Below are 17012 nucleotides of genomic sequence, written 5' to 3' on the forward strand. Positions count from 1 at the left end.
CATATTAAACTGCATATTGTTTTATTCCTTTGTCAGGTGTTTACTCCCTATGTACCATGTTTAATGCCTGTTTTCAATTCTCTCAAATATTACAGGACTGAAATTGAGGTATACAGAGGGGGGAGGTAAAAGAGATTAATAGAAACTAATGGTGTTCTTATTTGTTGACATCTGGTACTTTCAGAATGAATTTTCCTCACCCTTGGTGTAAATAATCATTTCCTTGTGTCTCTTTTCCTGGAGTTGAAACTATAGTGAGAATCTGAGTAAGTCAGAGGTGGGGTGGAGAGGGACAGAGAGAGAGGGAGAGAGAGAGAGACATAGGGAAAGAGAGAGAGAATGCTAGCACCAGCTGGCCAAACACACACACACACACACACACACACACACAAGCACAAGCCAGAAAAAAGTGAAAGAGAGCAAAACACAAAATAAAGAAAAACTATTGTTTGAATTTTTTTTTACTGTGTATAATTTTGAAGTATAATACCCTTTAAAGCCATGTAAGAAAGTTCACAGTTCATTGTGTTTCCTTGGATTAAAGGATTTCTTTCCTTTCACACTTATGTGATGTGATAATTTTAATGGAAGAATCTAAGAATCAAATCCTATCACAGTCTCTCCCTTATTATCTTCTTTTCTATTCTGATTTATCCTGTTGTTTTTCAGCCCAGAAACTTAAACTTTAATATGGTCATTGGTTTCTTATGGGCTACAGTTTCAAAGAAATACACTAAGGCTTTTGTTCAGAACTGATAACAAAGATGTGTTTTCTGAAATGAAATTTGTAAAGTGAAAGTGATAGTGTTACTCTCTCCAGAGCTGATTACAGCCTTTCTATTCCCGAGGCTTGAAGGAAACCATTATTTTAAAAAAGTAAATGCTTCTGGGAACAAGTGAGACTTTTATGTAGGAGGACATAGAATAAGTCAGCAGAAACATGAAAAAATGTTTTTCAGGAGATTAATTTATAGTAACAACAATTTCATTGAACCTAGGGCTCATGGAGTTCAGGCTTGACAAGGTGTAACATTTACAGATGTGTAATCTAAACAAGCAAAAAATAATCTTGTAAGGGTTTCACTTTTTAACTCTTGGCATGCAGAATAGTACAAAGAATCCAATTTATAACCCTACCCCATCAAAATTCCTCCTTCCTTATGTTAGAAAGTCCCATCCTGGGGTATTTTAATAATTAGCCCCTCTTCCTCAAATTCTTCCAATATCTCCTAGTACTCTGTGATCTTCATTTTGACTTAATAAATCATTTTCTTCCTCCCTCTATTTATTCTCATCTGTGTTTTTCTATAATATTTTTGACTATAAATGTTAGCTCTAGTGTTACAGGTGACTCGTCTGGGAAAGGTATTGAAAAGAGATTGGTCTGGTGTAGGGGCGAATTTTTAACCAACCGAACACACATACACACACACACACACACAAAATTGTATGTAATCACAATCATAATTAGTATTTTTTAAACTTTTTTATTGTTAGTTGTTCAAAACATTACATAGTTCTTGACATATCATATTTCACACTTTGTTTCAAGTGGGTTATGAACTCCCATTTTTACCCCGTATACAGATTGCAGAATCACATCAGTTACACTTCCATTGATTTACATATTGCCATACTAGTGTCTGTTGTATTCTGCTGCCTTTCCTATCCTCTACTATCCCCCCTCCCCTCCCCTCCCCTCCCCTCCCCTCCCCTCTTCTCTCTATACCCTCTGTACTGTAATTAATTTCTCCCCCTTGTATTATTTTTCCCTTTCCCCTCACTTCCTCTTATATGTAATTTTGTATAACCCTGAGGGTCTCCTTCCATTTCCATGCAATTTCCCTTCTCTCTCGCTTTCCCTCCCACCTCTCATCCCTGTTTAATGTTAATCTTCTTCTCATGCTCTTCGTCCCTACTCTGTTCTTAGTTACTCTCCTTATATCAAAGAAGACACTTGGCATTTGTTTTTTAGGGATTGGCTGGCTTCACTTAGCATAATCTGCTCTAATGCCATCCATTTCCCTCCAAATTCTATGATTTTTGTCATTTTTTAATGCAGAGTAATACTCCATTGTGTGTAAATGCCACATTTTTTTTATCCATTCATCTATTGAAGGGCATCTAGGTTGGTTCCACAGTCTTGCTATTGTGAATTGTGCTGCTATGAACATCGATGTAGCAGTGTCCCTGTAGCATGCTCTTTTTAGGACTTTAGGGAATAGACCAAGAAGGGGAATAGCTGGGTCAAATGGTGGTTCCATTCCTAGCTTTCCAAGAAATCTCCATACTGCTTTCCAAATTGGCTGCATCAATTTGCAGTCCCACCAACAATGAACAAGTGTACCCTTTTCCCCACATCCTCGCCAGCACTTGTTGTTGTTTGACTTCCTAATGGCTGCCAATCTTACTGGAGTGAGATGGTATCTTAGGGTGGTTTTGATTTGCATTTCTCTGACTGCTAGCGATGGTGAGCATTTTTTCATGTACTTGTTGATTGATTGTATGTCCTCCTCTGAGAATTGTCTGTTCAGGTCCTTGGCCCATCTGTTGATTGGGTTATTTGTTATCTTATTATCTAATTTTTTGAGTTCTTTGTATACTCTGGATATTAGGGCTCTATCTGAAGTGTGAGGAGTAAAGATTTGTTCCCAGGATGTAGGCTCCCTATTTACCTCTCTTATTGTTTCTTTTGCTGAGAAAAAGCTTTTTAGTTTGAGTAAGTCCCATTTGTTGATTCTAGTTATTAACTCTTGTGCTATGGGTGTCCTATTGAGGAATTTGGAGCCCGACCCCACAGTATGTAGATCATAGCCAACTTTTTCTTCTATCAGACGCTGTGTCTCTGATTTAATATCAAGCTCCTTGATCCATTTTGAGTTAACTTTTGTGCATGGCGAGAGAAAGGGGTTCAGCTTCATTTTGTTGCATATGGATTTCCAGTTTCCCAGCACCATTTGTTGAAGATGCTATCCTTCCTCCATTGCATGCTTTTAGCCCCTTTATCAAATATAAGATAGTTGTAGTTTTGTGGATTAGTTTCTGTGTCCTCTATTCTATACCATTGGTCCACCCGCCTGTTTTGGTACCAGTACCATGCTGTTTTTGTTACTATTGCTCTGTATTATAGTTTGAAGTCTGGTATCGGTATACCGCCTGATTCACACTTCCTGCTTAACTTTGTTTTTGCTATTCTGGGTCTTTTATTTTTCCATATGAATTTCGAGTTTCCAAAGTTGACTTTAGTAAAGAGATGCCAACTTCACTGTGGCTTTGGAATACCTCAACATTTCTATTTTCAAAGCATTTCATGTAGGATCCAAGAGGCTTTCTGGCTCCTTTGTTGATCAGTGTCTGCTGCTGGATAATCTGGCTTTGTTCTTCAGTATACTTTTGATCTCAAATTTGCCTAAAGTTCCGTCCTATTACTGTGATGTGCTCTTAGTTGTGGAATGATAAATCTGTGTGGAAACTGTTGACCAATCATATTTCATACTTCATCATTTTAACTAATATTTTCTCTAGTGTTCATGTAGATTTTATCAAATGGAAATAAACCTTGATATAAAATCTTACTTATCCTTTGTAATCTCATTTGAGCTCCCTCTTCTTTCATAAGCCTTCCTTTAGTTCACAAGTCATCACTTCCCAGGTGTTAAGGAAATTAGTCATTGTCACTCCCAGTGTTTCCACTCTCCTATTCACTCAAGCCTTTTCCACTTGGTTTAAGGAAACCAAGATTTGAATAATACACAAAATCTAGCTTCTAATCCTGTGTTCCACTACAGTTGTTATGTTCTACTTCAAAGAATAGAAATAAATGTTTTAGAAATATTCTTTATATTTTATTTTTAAATAGTTTTATTAAGGGATATTAATATACAATAAACTTTACATGTGTAATCATATAATTTGACATATGTCTGCACCAGTAATAACATCAACACAATCAAGCTAGCGAACACATCTTCGCCTGGGAAGTTTCTTCCTATTTCTTTTAATCCCTTGCTCACACTCTTTCCTGACTCTGGCCCTCTTTCCTGGTTACACTGATGTACTTTCTGTCATCATAGCCTTACATTTTCTAGAATGTAATATAAGTAATCTCATATAGAATGTCATCTTCTTCTTCACCCACTTTCACTTTGCATTAATAACTTTGAAATTTATCAGTATCATGGATTAATAATCCATTCCTTGTAATTGTGTATCAGTAATATTTTTGTGTATCAATAGCTCATCTCTTTTATTACTTAGAAGTATGCTATTGTATGTGGATATACATGATTTTAAATTTTCCTCTTGTTTCTGTTTTGAGTTGTTTATCTTATTGTTGGCCATTTCAAATTATTCATCTGTGAGCATTTGTATCTAGTTCTTAATGTGGATATATGCCTTCAATTCCTTTGAATAAATATTTAGGAATATAATGACTGGCTATTATGGTAAATATATGTTTAACTTTTGGAAAATTCCAATCCATTTTCCAAATTTTCAAGAACAGTGATTGAAGTTTCTGAACAACACTTGGCTTATTTACCTTCTTTCTTGTTAGGTACCCTTCTAGGTAATTAGTAGTATGTAATCGTGGGTTTGATTTGCATTTCCTTAATGGATAGGTGGTCAGCATCTCTTTACATGATTATTTTCCATCCAAATGTCTTTTTCTGGTGAAGTAGCTGTTCAAATATTTGGCCTGTTTTTAAAGATTGAGCTATTTGTTTTCTTATTATGAACATTTAAAGTTTGGATCCAGTCTTTTATAGATATATAATTTATGAATATTTTTCTTCAAGTCTGTGACTTGTCCTTTCAGCCTCTTTTAACAGTGTCTTTTGTAGAAGTTTTCAGTTTGTCAATGATTTACTTTTATATATCATGATTTTGGTTTTGTATTTGTGAAATTTTGCCAAATCCAAGGTAACAAAGATTTTCTCCTGTGCTATCACGAATGCATGTGAGATTTTAGCTATTAAATTTTCCTTAAGTACTCCTTTAGTTTCAGGACACAAATTTTAATGTTCTCTTTATTTTAATTCACTTTAAAATACATATAAATTTTCCTTTTGATTGTTCTTTCCTTTAAGTTTTTTGGTCTATGGGTCATTTAGAAGTATATTATTTATTTAGTCTATAATATTTGGGAGTTTCCCAAATATCCTTATACAATTGAGTTTTATTTTAATTTGTCTGTACTCAGGGAACATAATTTTGACTTTAAATTATGATTTTTTTGATATTTATTTTATGTCCAGAATATGATTGATAAACATTAGTGTACTAAATATTCAATGTATATATGAAAATAAAGTTTATTCTGTTAATTCTTGCACAGAATGCTCTATTAATATTAATTGTCTTGCTGTTTTCAGGGTTCTGTGATTTATAATTTTCAAGTTAGGTCATCGTTTCCTCAATACATCCTCATGTCTCAAATAACACAGTTATTGGGCCACATGAAGTTATTCTACTGCTCATTTTGGTTTTAGTCATAGTCTTTTGAGTAATTTTTCCATGTTTCATTTGAATCATTTTTTTGCTAGGACTCCAAGCTTGCTAATGTTTTCCTCTGAACCTGCTCTTTAACAAATATAGTGTGTTTGTCATCTGAGGCATTTGGTTTCATGTCTAGACAATAGATAATTGGTGTGTGTATGTGTATTTTCCACATTTCTACTCAACATGTTCAACCTTCCCTCAACTATTTTTAACATATAGAATATAGTTGTAATAAATGTTTTGATGCTCTTAATTTTATCATCTTTGCTAGTTTTGAATTGTGTTCTATTAACTTAAAAATAAACTTTTTGTGGGTCACATTGTTTTATGTCTTTGCATGTTTGATAATTTTTTTACTGATACCAGGCATTTTGAATTTTACCCTGTTCAGTGCTACCTACTTCATATTCCTATTAATTTCTTGATTTTGTTTTTGTGACACAGTTAATTTACTTTGAATCAGATTGGATCTTTTCAGTTCTTTAAAATTTGTTACTTGGAAACTGGAATTGTATGTAGGGAAGTAATTCTCAACTGGCCATGATTATTGCTTTTACAGAACAACTGTCTGAAGACATTTTTTGTTTTGTTTTCTTTCTTCTTTTTTTTTTTTTGTAGTTGTATATGGATAGAATGCCTTTATTTATTTTTATGTGGTGCTAAGGATTGAACTCAGTGCCTCACACATGCTAGGCAAGTGCTCTGCCACTGAGCTACAGCTATAGACCTTCTTTTTTAAAAAAATACTAATAAAAAATTTAATATATATATATATATATATATATATATATAATTTTTTTCTAATTAGCTATATATGACAGCAGAATGCATTTTTTTCATTGTTCACTAATGGAGCACACTTTTGATGGTCATAAGGAGTTGGGGGATTAGAATCTAATGGGTGCATAACAGGGATATTGCTAAATATCTTACAATATATAAGGAAGCCCCCCGATAACAAAGAATTATCCAAACCAAAATCAACAGTGCCCAAATTGAGCATTCTTGTTCTCAACTTTGAGACGCTAATGTGTAGGAAATCTTATTGATTTTCCTCTTTCAATTTATTCCTGTCTCCCTTCACCTAGCATACTAAAACATCTGGATTTTTTAATTCCACTGTAGCATTTAACCTTAACCACATAAATGGGATCCTGTTATACCATTCTTAAACTAGAGAGGACTTGAAGGTTCCCAACACATAGAAATGATAATATTTGAAAGGATGAAAATACTAATTCATCTGATTTTTATCATTATATATTGTATGCATGTATCAAATTATAACACTGCACCCCATAAGTAGGTGCAGATATTGTATATCAATTTTTTTAAAAAGGCTCAAAGTGGTCTAATTAAAGCACATGCCATTCTTCTTGTCACTCACTTAAACTCCATTATTGGACATTGATAAACTTCTCACTGCTCTCTTAAGCCAAAGCAAGGCTATACCACATGGAACTTCAAACTATTTTGTAGGAACTGGTAAAACTATGAAACACATTGAGAAGCTGTCATAATGCCCATGGAAAGCACTTTGGTTTTAGTCTGTTATAGAAATACAGAAAATGGCATTCAATACCCATATTTTTGAAATTTCAGCAGAACTTTGTATCACCCAAATTAAAACTGAAGAGTAGTGGTTCAATTGAACTCAACAACTCTAATTAAGTGAAAATGTAATTGACAAATGCTTTATTTTTTAACAATGTACTGGAGACTGTACTTGCCAAACTTTGTTTCTTAAAATTCATTTAAAAAATCAAACATTTAAACAAAGAACCAAATTTTATTCCCATTTTTCTATTTTTCCCCCACAGTTAGCATTGAGGTCAGGAATAATGAACAGAAATACACATATCATGACAGTTATTCTATGCTGCACCTCTTCAGACATAATTAAAACTTATTGAATTTCTTTCTTTCTATATCTCACTTAAAACTTGAAGCTTTTTTTTATAGCAGTACTTATCTAACAAAAATTATGAGGGGAAAAAAACCTCAATTTGTGGGATATATTCCATATTAGTTAAGGGAAGGGGAAAAAGAATTCAAACTTCAATTTTAAAACATAAGTGCTGTGATTTGCACTTTACGAAAAATTTCAGTTTTCAAAAAGAAAACACTTAAATTCTAATATAAAAATAAATAAATTGAAAGCTAACTGAAGACCACAAAATTTCTTTCAATTCCTTTTAGTTTTTTATTTTATTTGACAGTTAAAAAACGCTGTAGGTATCATGTGTGTACTCCATATAAACCAGATTGTAGTCAATTCTGTTGTGGTTTTTTGGTGTTCTTCCCGGCCTGCTCATCAGGAATCTTGTGAATTTTATATTTGCAATACATAAAAATAAATGAAAGTTAGTTTTATAATACATGTATAGTTTTGATATACATATATTTATAAGTTTGTTTATTTTCAAATTTTATAAGACTTATACTGCAAGTAGTTTTCTAGGACTAGCTGTTCTTACTATGCTTCAGAGATTTTCTTTTTTTTTTTTTTTTTTTTTTTTTTTTTGCTACGGGGCATTGAACTCAGGGACACTGGACCACTGAGCCACACCCCTACCCCTGTTTGTATTTTACTTAGAGACAGGGTCTCACTGAGTTGCTTAGTGCCTCACTTTTGCTGAGGCTGGTTTTGAACTCACAATTCTCCCTTCTCAGCCTCCCAAGCCTTTAAGATCTTTATGTATTGCTGTGTAGATCTGTCCATGTTCATAACTATTGTATTACATAATAAACTTAAATAACTCATGTATCCATTCTTCTCTTGAGGTATCTACGTTATTCCCAATAATTTCTTATAAGAAAAATAAATATTGCTATGGGCATATGCATATATCATATACTTATGAATGGAATGGTTATATCCTAATAATGTTAATTCATACCTATCTTTATAAGAAAATGGATTCTCTCAAAGTATGGTACAGTTTACACTCTCACCAGCAATGCGTAAGTACTCAACATTCTAGCCAACGACTGATTTTGGTGGACTTGATTTATGCATGTGTAATAGTTGAACTTGATGATTTTGATTCTTCTATTAATTTTCTATCTGAAATCTTTTGCTTATTTACTCATTGGTTATTAAGTTTTTTCCTTATTTATTTATAGGACTTTTTTGTATATTCTGAATATTCATCCTTTCAGTTATGTTAGTTATAAATTTCTTTTCCTAGTTTGTGACTTATATTTCACTTTATTTCTTGCATATTTTAATCAAGAGGGTTTTTTAAGGGTGGTTGAACTTATCAATCTTTTATTTAATGATTGGAATACTTCTATATAATTTAGGAAAGCTTTATAGAAGTAAGTTTTCTTGTAAATGTTTAAAATCTTTGTTTACATTTATAATTGATTTTTGTGTGTAGTGAGACAGGAGCATAAATTCCCTTTTTTCCAATATGTATCTAACTGTCTGAACACTACTCATTGCACAAGAAATACTATTCACTTCCTCAGTAATTTTGAATGCTATAGTATACCATCAAGTGTTTCCATGTATGTTTCTTGGCTCTCTAAGGTAATCTCTTGATTTAGTTATCTATGCCTAAGTTGTTACATAAAATTAATATATGTAGCATTACATTAAGTTTTAATATCCAACAAGGAAATTCTCATCAACTTTTTTTTAAGAAATCCTGGCAATGATTGAGAATTCACTTTTCCATACATATTTTGGAATTTGTATGTAAAGTTCTTTGCATACCCTGCATGAATTTTGAACGTAAATGCATTTAAATTGTAAATAAATTTTAAAAGCAGACATTCTTATGATATTATTTTCTCATGTATGAATCTTGCAAAGCTTCTCAGTTATTTAGAACTTAAAAATTTTTAAATATGTAAAGATTTAATTTATAAAGATTTAAACACCTTTTGTGATTCATATTTCTCAGTGGATTACAGTCAGAATTATTTGCATAGCTGTATTCTGGCCTTAGAATTTCCCTACATTGCATGTTTCATTTCTGATTGTTCAGAAATGCCTCTGAAACTACTGCATATTTTAAAGGATTTAGTTTTATGGCATAATCATATGATAACAAATAACTCTTTAAAACATCTTATTTGTCCTCTGCTAAAAGTATTTCATTGCAGTGACTTTACAGTTTTCGTTTCTAAGGCTATACATATAAGATGGGAAAAGAAATCCAAACATGGTCAAGTCTATGAGAGGGGAAGAAATAGGGCCACAGATTTTAACTTTGAGTTGGTTTTGAAGCTTTAGTATAGGAATTCAGTCTGGTCTACGGAGAAAACATCCCACAGGGAAAGACAATGTGAGTTGAAGCTTAGTATACAAAGGACAGTGAAAGTCTCAAGGCTTGTAGAGCTACAGAGAGTGGGAAATTATTGACTTTTAACATGATCCTGAAGAGTGTGGGATGGCTGGTTGGAATTTGGGGCATTAGCCTATGAGCACTAGGAGTGTGGAAACAAATAGGTGAAATAATGTCATTTGTTTTAAATTTTTAAAACGTTATTTTGGTAACTACGAATTAAATTCAAGTAATACAGAATGGAGGCAGATAAAATAAACAAGTGATATTTGTAATAAGTGTCTAGGAAGCAGTTAGAAAATAGATAAAATATGATGCCTTAATGTGTCTTAGGTAGAACCTAAGCAGGAAAGAAATTGGGAACACATGTATTTAGAGACCAAAAATGAGTGAATGGAAATGGGAAAAATTGGAAGAAAATGGTGTCATGGAAGATAAGGAAATAACATTTCAGAAGAAGTGACCAAAAATATTAGATTGTGCGCAGAGGTGGAGTAAGCTGTTAAAATAATTAACTGGGAATAAATTAAACTGATTTGGGTGCCCTGAGTTACTCTGTAAGCAAACCAACACACAACTCAGTATATAAATGGCCATTTCTTATGAACACAAAACTTTAGCTTGGCCAATCACAAATGAACAACAAAGTGTTGTTTAAAAAGTGAAGGGACTTTCCACAGGAATGGTTCAAGCCACGCCACTGCTCCACTTTAAACAATGATGATGTCTGTGCCTCACTTCTGCACTGATCCTACAAGCACCTTTCCCTCCAGCAGCTTCAGTGCAGCCCTGAACCACTTGCAGTTGGGTGCTGCAGATCTGTGGATAGCCATCTGACCAAAGGAGGACCTTAAAACTTGAATGCGCCGGAGCTGATATTTAAGAAAAGAGAAGAGGAGAGGTTAATATTTATCACATTGTAAATACCAGTTCAAAACAAGGATGCCATGGATGGAAAGATAAATAATTTCAGGGCATGATGACAGCAGAAAACCAGAAGCACAGTGAAATACAGAAATGAGTAGGAGTTAAAACATCTGAAGGGAATATAGGGTTTATTTTTTCAAAAAATATTGGAGAAAAATGAATGGAGAGGAGGCAGGAGCTGGAGGAATAAAAAGGATCAAGTGAAAGGGATTTTCAGGACCTGCAGGACTTGAACACTTTTGTAGATAAAATTCAAGGAATTATAGTGAGAAAGGTTGAAGATGCATAAGAAGCAATTGATGGCATCCCAAGGTAGAGGTGACCAGAAGAGCCAGGAGGCAAAGAGCACAGTCAAGAACGCAGGAGCAGTCAGTCACCTTAACCAGGAGACCCTCTGAAAGCATCAAGGTGGAGTGGAAAGTAGGGGAGTATCATAATATTCATTTTCTCATGTAAACATGAAGTGAAATCATCTGCTCAGAGTGAAGTGGGTATAAGTAGGCTGAGTTAGTGGTGCCAGAAAACTGATGAATGGCCAGGACAGAACAGGAAGGGAGCTTGTGATAAATAATAAAGATCAAAGAGGAATAGTGACATCAGTTGCTCATGGCTGTTAGTGGGAAATGGCTGAGTAAATCTCAGTTTGGCATCCATTTTTATTTGCAGATAGATTGAAATAATCCTCATTTTCTCTTACTGATTACCTAAAGTGAAAACATGATTATTTTTAAAGATTTAAAACCAATTCATTTTCCCCAGTGGACCTAAACAAATTTTACAGCTTAATTATATTAGGAGTAATATTCTGTGGATAATAAATTTCAATTATCTGTCTCTGAAATTTATCGTTCAAAGCAATTTAAATGAAAATATTTAAACACATTCAGAAAAATACCCGAAGAAAATTAAACCTTTGGGAATCTATATAATTATGATAATATTTTACTTTTATAGAATCTACTATTTGACTATATCTAATTTCTTGTATCGTAAGTAAAAATAATGTTAGATATTCAAAGGAAAGAGTTTTTCTTCAACAACTATTTATTGAAAACTTAATGTTCACCTCAAGGAGACCTCAGAATAGACTGAGAAAATGGCTACACAATGATGTGTGGTAAACCTGGAGCTACATTTTGATTTAATTTTTTTAACTTCATGAAATGGAAATTCTATTCCTATAACACAAATGAGGACACTGAAGCTTAAGAAGGTTAAGTGGGAGATTTACTTGAAGTCCCAGTGATGAAAAGGGGAAAAGCTGAGCTTTGGTATACCAGTGACTTAGCACTTAACCAGTTTCATGTCTTTTTCTAGCATAGATTTGGTAACCCAGAGACAGGTAGTTGGCCTGATATGTGGCATAATGTAGAGGATTCCTAAAATAGTTGAAAACTTATAAGTGGTATCTAGAAAGAATTTAGTAATCAATACTTATCAAATATGTATTTTTTCATTAAATATAATTTGTATTCTACCATATATACATTTTAAACACTTGATTTACTTTCTTTCAACTCCACTGCTAGTCTTTTTTCCCCCCTTTTATAGACTCTCTGTGCTACTGTCTAGTATCTAGTAGGCAATAAGTTATGGAGCATGGCAAAAAAAAAAAAAAAAAATGAGCTTTAGTTGGATAAGAACAGCAGTAGGAAGGAAGGTGTATTAGTCAGCTTTTTGTCACTGTGACCAAAATAGCTAAGAACAACTTAGAGGAGGAAAAAGTTATTTTGGGTTTACAGTTTCAGACATTCAATCCATGCCCAACTGACTTCATTGCTCTGTTCCTGCAGTGAGATAGAACATCATGATGGAAGTATATGGCAGAGGGGAAGCTCAGGACATGGCTGCCAGAAATTGAGAGAGGATCCAGGGACGATATTGTGCAGGCAATGCCCTCAGAACCCATTTCCTCCATCTATGCCCCACCCACTGTCGTTTACCACTCAGAAGTATTTCCAGATTATTAATCCATCAAATGGATTAATACATTGATGAAGTTACAACTCTTTTAATCTAACTAACCATGTCACCTCTGAACATTAGATTTTGGGGGACATTAAAGATCCAAAACGTAATAGGAGATGACAGAACGAAGCATAAAAATCAAGAAAACATGTTTGTCTTCCCAGAAAAGAAAATGTGATTAGAAGCAAATTAGGCTGATGGGGACCAGATCAGAATTTCAAATGTCGTCCTAAGGATCTTGGACATGTTATTTATTTATTTTTGGCTTGTTTTAGGAAAAAAAAAATGGAAATTCAAATTTGGCAAAGAGCCTAGTTGTTGCAGGGCAGTGGGGTAAGTTGCAGACAGGCTAACGAAAGTGCCCAGAGACAGCAGGGGAGACTTATCAGGCTGTTCCAAGAAGAGAGGGGCTAATAGTACCTCTGTCCTTCACAGTACTTTCCCAACAAGTGTGTCCTGTCCCTCATGGTTTTTGACCAGCTGGATGAGTAGCATGTATCCTTTCCATAGTCCCTCAGTTCTACATTCCCATTCAAAAAGGGGATGCAGAAGCAGTGGCATCATCAGCATTACTTTGCTGGCGTGACCAGCATCCCAAGGAGCAACTGTCCTGGCAGACAAGCAGGGAAGTAGCTTTCTACAGACAACATTAACTTGCACTAGTTCCCAGCATGCATAAGAGAAAGCCAGTGTCCTTCAAAGTAGTGTGTATCTGGGCTTTCTAGCCCAGGCTTGCTCTCTCTTTTCTCTTAACGTGGCTAGGTTTTGGGGGAAAGAAAGAGGGCATTCAAGGACATGGTATTTCACTGTTGTCTTTTTCTTTAGGGATGATACTGCTTAACAAAACTCTTACTTGGACACAAATGAATAAACTTTGATAAAAATGTACTGCTGCATAACTACTCAAAATTTCACATCATTTTTTATTACACAGTCCCCAGACAGACATAGATAGAGATCATGAGGAGTAATGGAATTCGAGGTTTGCTCAGAGTCAATTTTTACTCTGGGCTTGCTCGATAATTTGTGGCATACAGAACCTGCAGTAGAGAAGTGGAACTAGGTCTTTTGTTCCATTTGACTGTACTTCTTACTGCACAACACTCTTTTCTTTTAAACTTTTTTAAAATTTTGTCCTCTCTAGGCTTTTTTATTGTGGAAAAATTCATAAAACCCATCATCTGAATAATCTTAAGCATGTTACAGTGGTGTTAACTCTGTGCATTTGGTTGTACAGTATATCTGTAGAGTGTTTTCGTCTTACAAAACTGGAGCACTGCCCTTTCCCCAATCCCCTGGTCTTCCCAGCTTCCATTCCAATTTCTGTTTCAAAGAGTTTGAATACTTTAAATGCCTCCCATAAATGGAACCATAAAGAATTTTTCTTTTTTGTGATTGGATTTTTTACTTACCATATGCTTTTGGATTATCCGTGTTAAAGCAAACAACGACAATTATTTATTATATTATTATATATTATTTATTATAAGATAATATTTAAAATAATATTGCATGGTATGTATATGCCACATTTTCCTTATCCATTTATCCATCAATAAGGAACATTTAGATTGTATCCACCTCTTGGCTGCTGTGAAAAATATTGCAAAGAATATGGATACAAAAATATCTTTTAGATACATGTACTAAGAAGATGGATTATCAGATTATATGATAGTTCTATTTTAAATTTTTTGAGGACGCTCCATATACACTTTTCTATAATGGCTACACCATTTTATATCCAACCAACACTCTAGAATTCCAGTTTCTCCATCTCTCACAAACACCTGTTATTTTTTATTATTATTCTTGATAGTGTGATAGTGGCCATCCTAATGTTTTTGAGTACTGTCTTATGGTGATTATGACTTGTAGTTCCTAATGATTAGAGATGAGCATCTTTTCATATGCTTATTGACTATTTGTATAGCTGCTTTGAAGAAATGTCTATTCAAGTCTGCTGCTCATTTCATAATCAGATTTCTTTTGTCATTGAGTTGTGGGATTTTATTATGTATTCTGGATATTAACTTCTGATCAAGTGTGGGTTTGTAAATATTTTTTCTTTTTTCTTTTTTTTTAAGAGAGAGAGAGAGAGAGAGAGAGAGAGAGAGAGAGAGAGAGAGAATTTTTTAATATTTATTTTTTAGTTTTCAGCAGACACAACATCTTTGTTTGTATGTGGTGCTGAGGATCGAACCCGGGCCACACGCATGCCAGGTGAGCGCGCTACCACTTGAGCCACATCCCCAGCCCCTGTAAATATTTTTTCTAATCCTATAAGTTGCTTTTCACTCTTTTGAGTCTTTCCTTGGCTGTATAGAAGGTAATTCAATTTATTTTTGCTTTAGCTGTCAAAGCATTTAGTGCCATATACAAAAAACAAATGCCAAACTCAACATAATAAAGATTTACTCCTGTTTTCTTGTAGGAGTTTTGTAGTTTCGGGTCATGTGTTGCATTCTTTACTCTTATTTTGAGTTAAATTTTAGTCATGGTGTAAAGGTCTAACTTTATGTTTTTTACAGATGGGTATCAGGCCCCCAGCAGCTTTTCTTAAACTGTCCTTTGCCCAGGGTAAATCTGTGCCATCCCAGTCAGTGATCTTTTGACCACATATGTGAGATTTTTTTCTGGGCTCTTTTTTGTTCCATTGGTCAATATATTTGTCTTCATGCTAATTCCATACTGTTTTGAAAATTGTGACTTTGTAATATGTTTTGGAGTTGTTGACCCCAGTTTTGTTTTTGTTTTTTGTTTGTTTGTTTTAAGATTATTTGGGCTATCCCATATGAATTTTAGGATTTTTTTTTTTTTTTTTTTTTTTGCTATTTGTGCAAAAAAAGAGTAACAGTGGAATTTTCTAGAGATTTCATTTACTCTAGGGATTTCTTTGGATAGCCTGGACATTTTAACAGTTCTTTTTCTTTTTCTTCATCTTCCTCCTCCTCCTCCTCCTTCTTCTCTATGGAATGTTTTTCCATTTATTTGTGTCTGTTTAAATTTCTTACATCCATGTTTTGTTGTTTACAGTGTATAAGACCTGCCTCTGTAGTTTGTTCCTAAATATTTTATGCTTTTTTATGTTACTCTAATGAAATTATCTTCTTAATTTTCAGAGAGTTTGTTCTTAGTGGATGTTAACACTTATGATGTTTGTGTAGCTTTGCTGAATTTCTTAGTTCTAACATTTCTTTGTGAAATAATTAGAGCTATTTACATATAAAATTGTCTTATCTGGAAACAGATATAATTTTACTCCTTCCTTTGCTATTTGGACCCCTTTTCTCTTTTCTTGCCTACTTGCTCCAGTTAGAACTTCAATAATATTTTGAATGAAAGTGGCAAGGGAGGATATTCTTGCCGTATTCTTTGCCTTAAAGGGGGGAATCTTTTCTTTTCTTTTTTTATACTTTTACCTTATCTCTATCCTCCTCTTCTGAAAAATTCTAGCATCACTTCTTCATCTAGTTATACTTTAAAGCTTTAAAACAAATGCTAATGATAAACATATATTAAAACTGTAAAAAATACAATTTTATTAGTATGCTAATTGTCCTAAGAAAATTCAGTTTTGAGGAAAAAAATTATATTTTAATATATTGTATTTATGCTTACTTTGCAGATTTTTATGTAAATGTTTAAATTTATATATGACAGCAGAATGCATTACAATTCTTATTACATATATAGAGCACAATTTTTCATATCATGGTTGTATACATAGTATATTCACAACAATTTGTGTCTTCTTAACATGTACTTTGGATAATAACACATTGCACCAACATTGCTAACCCCCTGCCCCCTCCCTTCCCCTCCAACCCCTCTGCCCTGTCTAGAATTCCTCTATTCCTCCCATGCTTCCTCTACCTATCCCACTATGAACCAGCCTCCTTATATCAAAGAAAACATTCTGCATTTGGTTTTTGGGATTGGCTAACTTCACTTAGCATTATCTTCTCTAACTCCATTCATTTACCTAATTTGCAGCTTTTTGTTTTGTTTTATTTCTGCAAAATTTTCTGCAGCCTGAATGGGTCCTGTTAAAATATTTCTAGTAAACATGAATTCATAATTGAGTTTCTTATATGATTTCACTGTCATCAATACTTTTTAGTGTATTTACTTCATATCAGAAATGTGCTTTCTATGGATCTGAATTGTAAGGAGTATTGAGAAGTGGGATGAACAAATAAATAAACTTTAAAATATTAACTAGTAGTGATAACTATTATTTTATATTATGAATAAAACATGTACTTTCATATGAGACTGCAATGAAAAGTTGGTGTCACCAACCATTATTCCAGTGACACT

This window comes from Spermophilus citellus (genome assembly GCF_964194105.1).
Source record: "Spermophilus citellus genome assembly, chromosome: 10".
Taxonomy (NCBI): domain Eukaryota; kingdom Metazoa; phylum Chordata; class Mammalia; order Rodentia; family Sciuridae; genus Spermophilus; species Spermophilus citellus.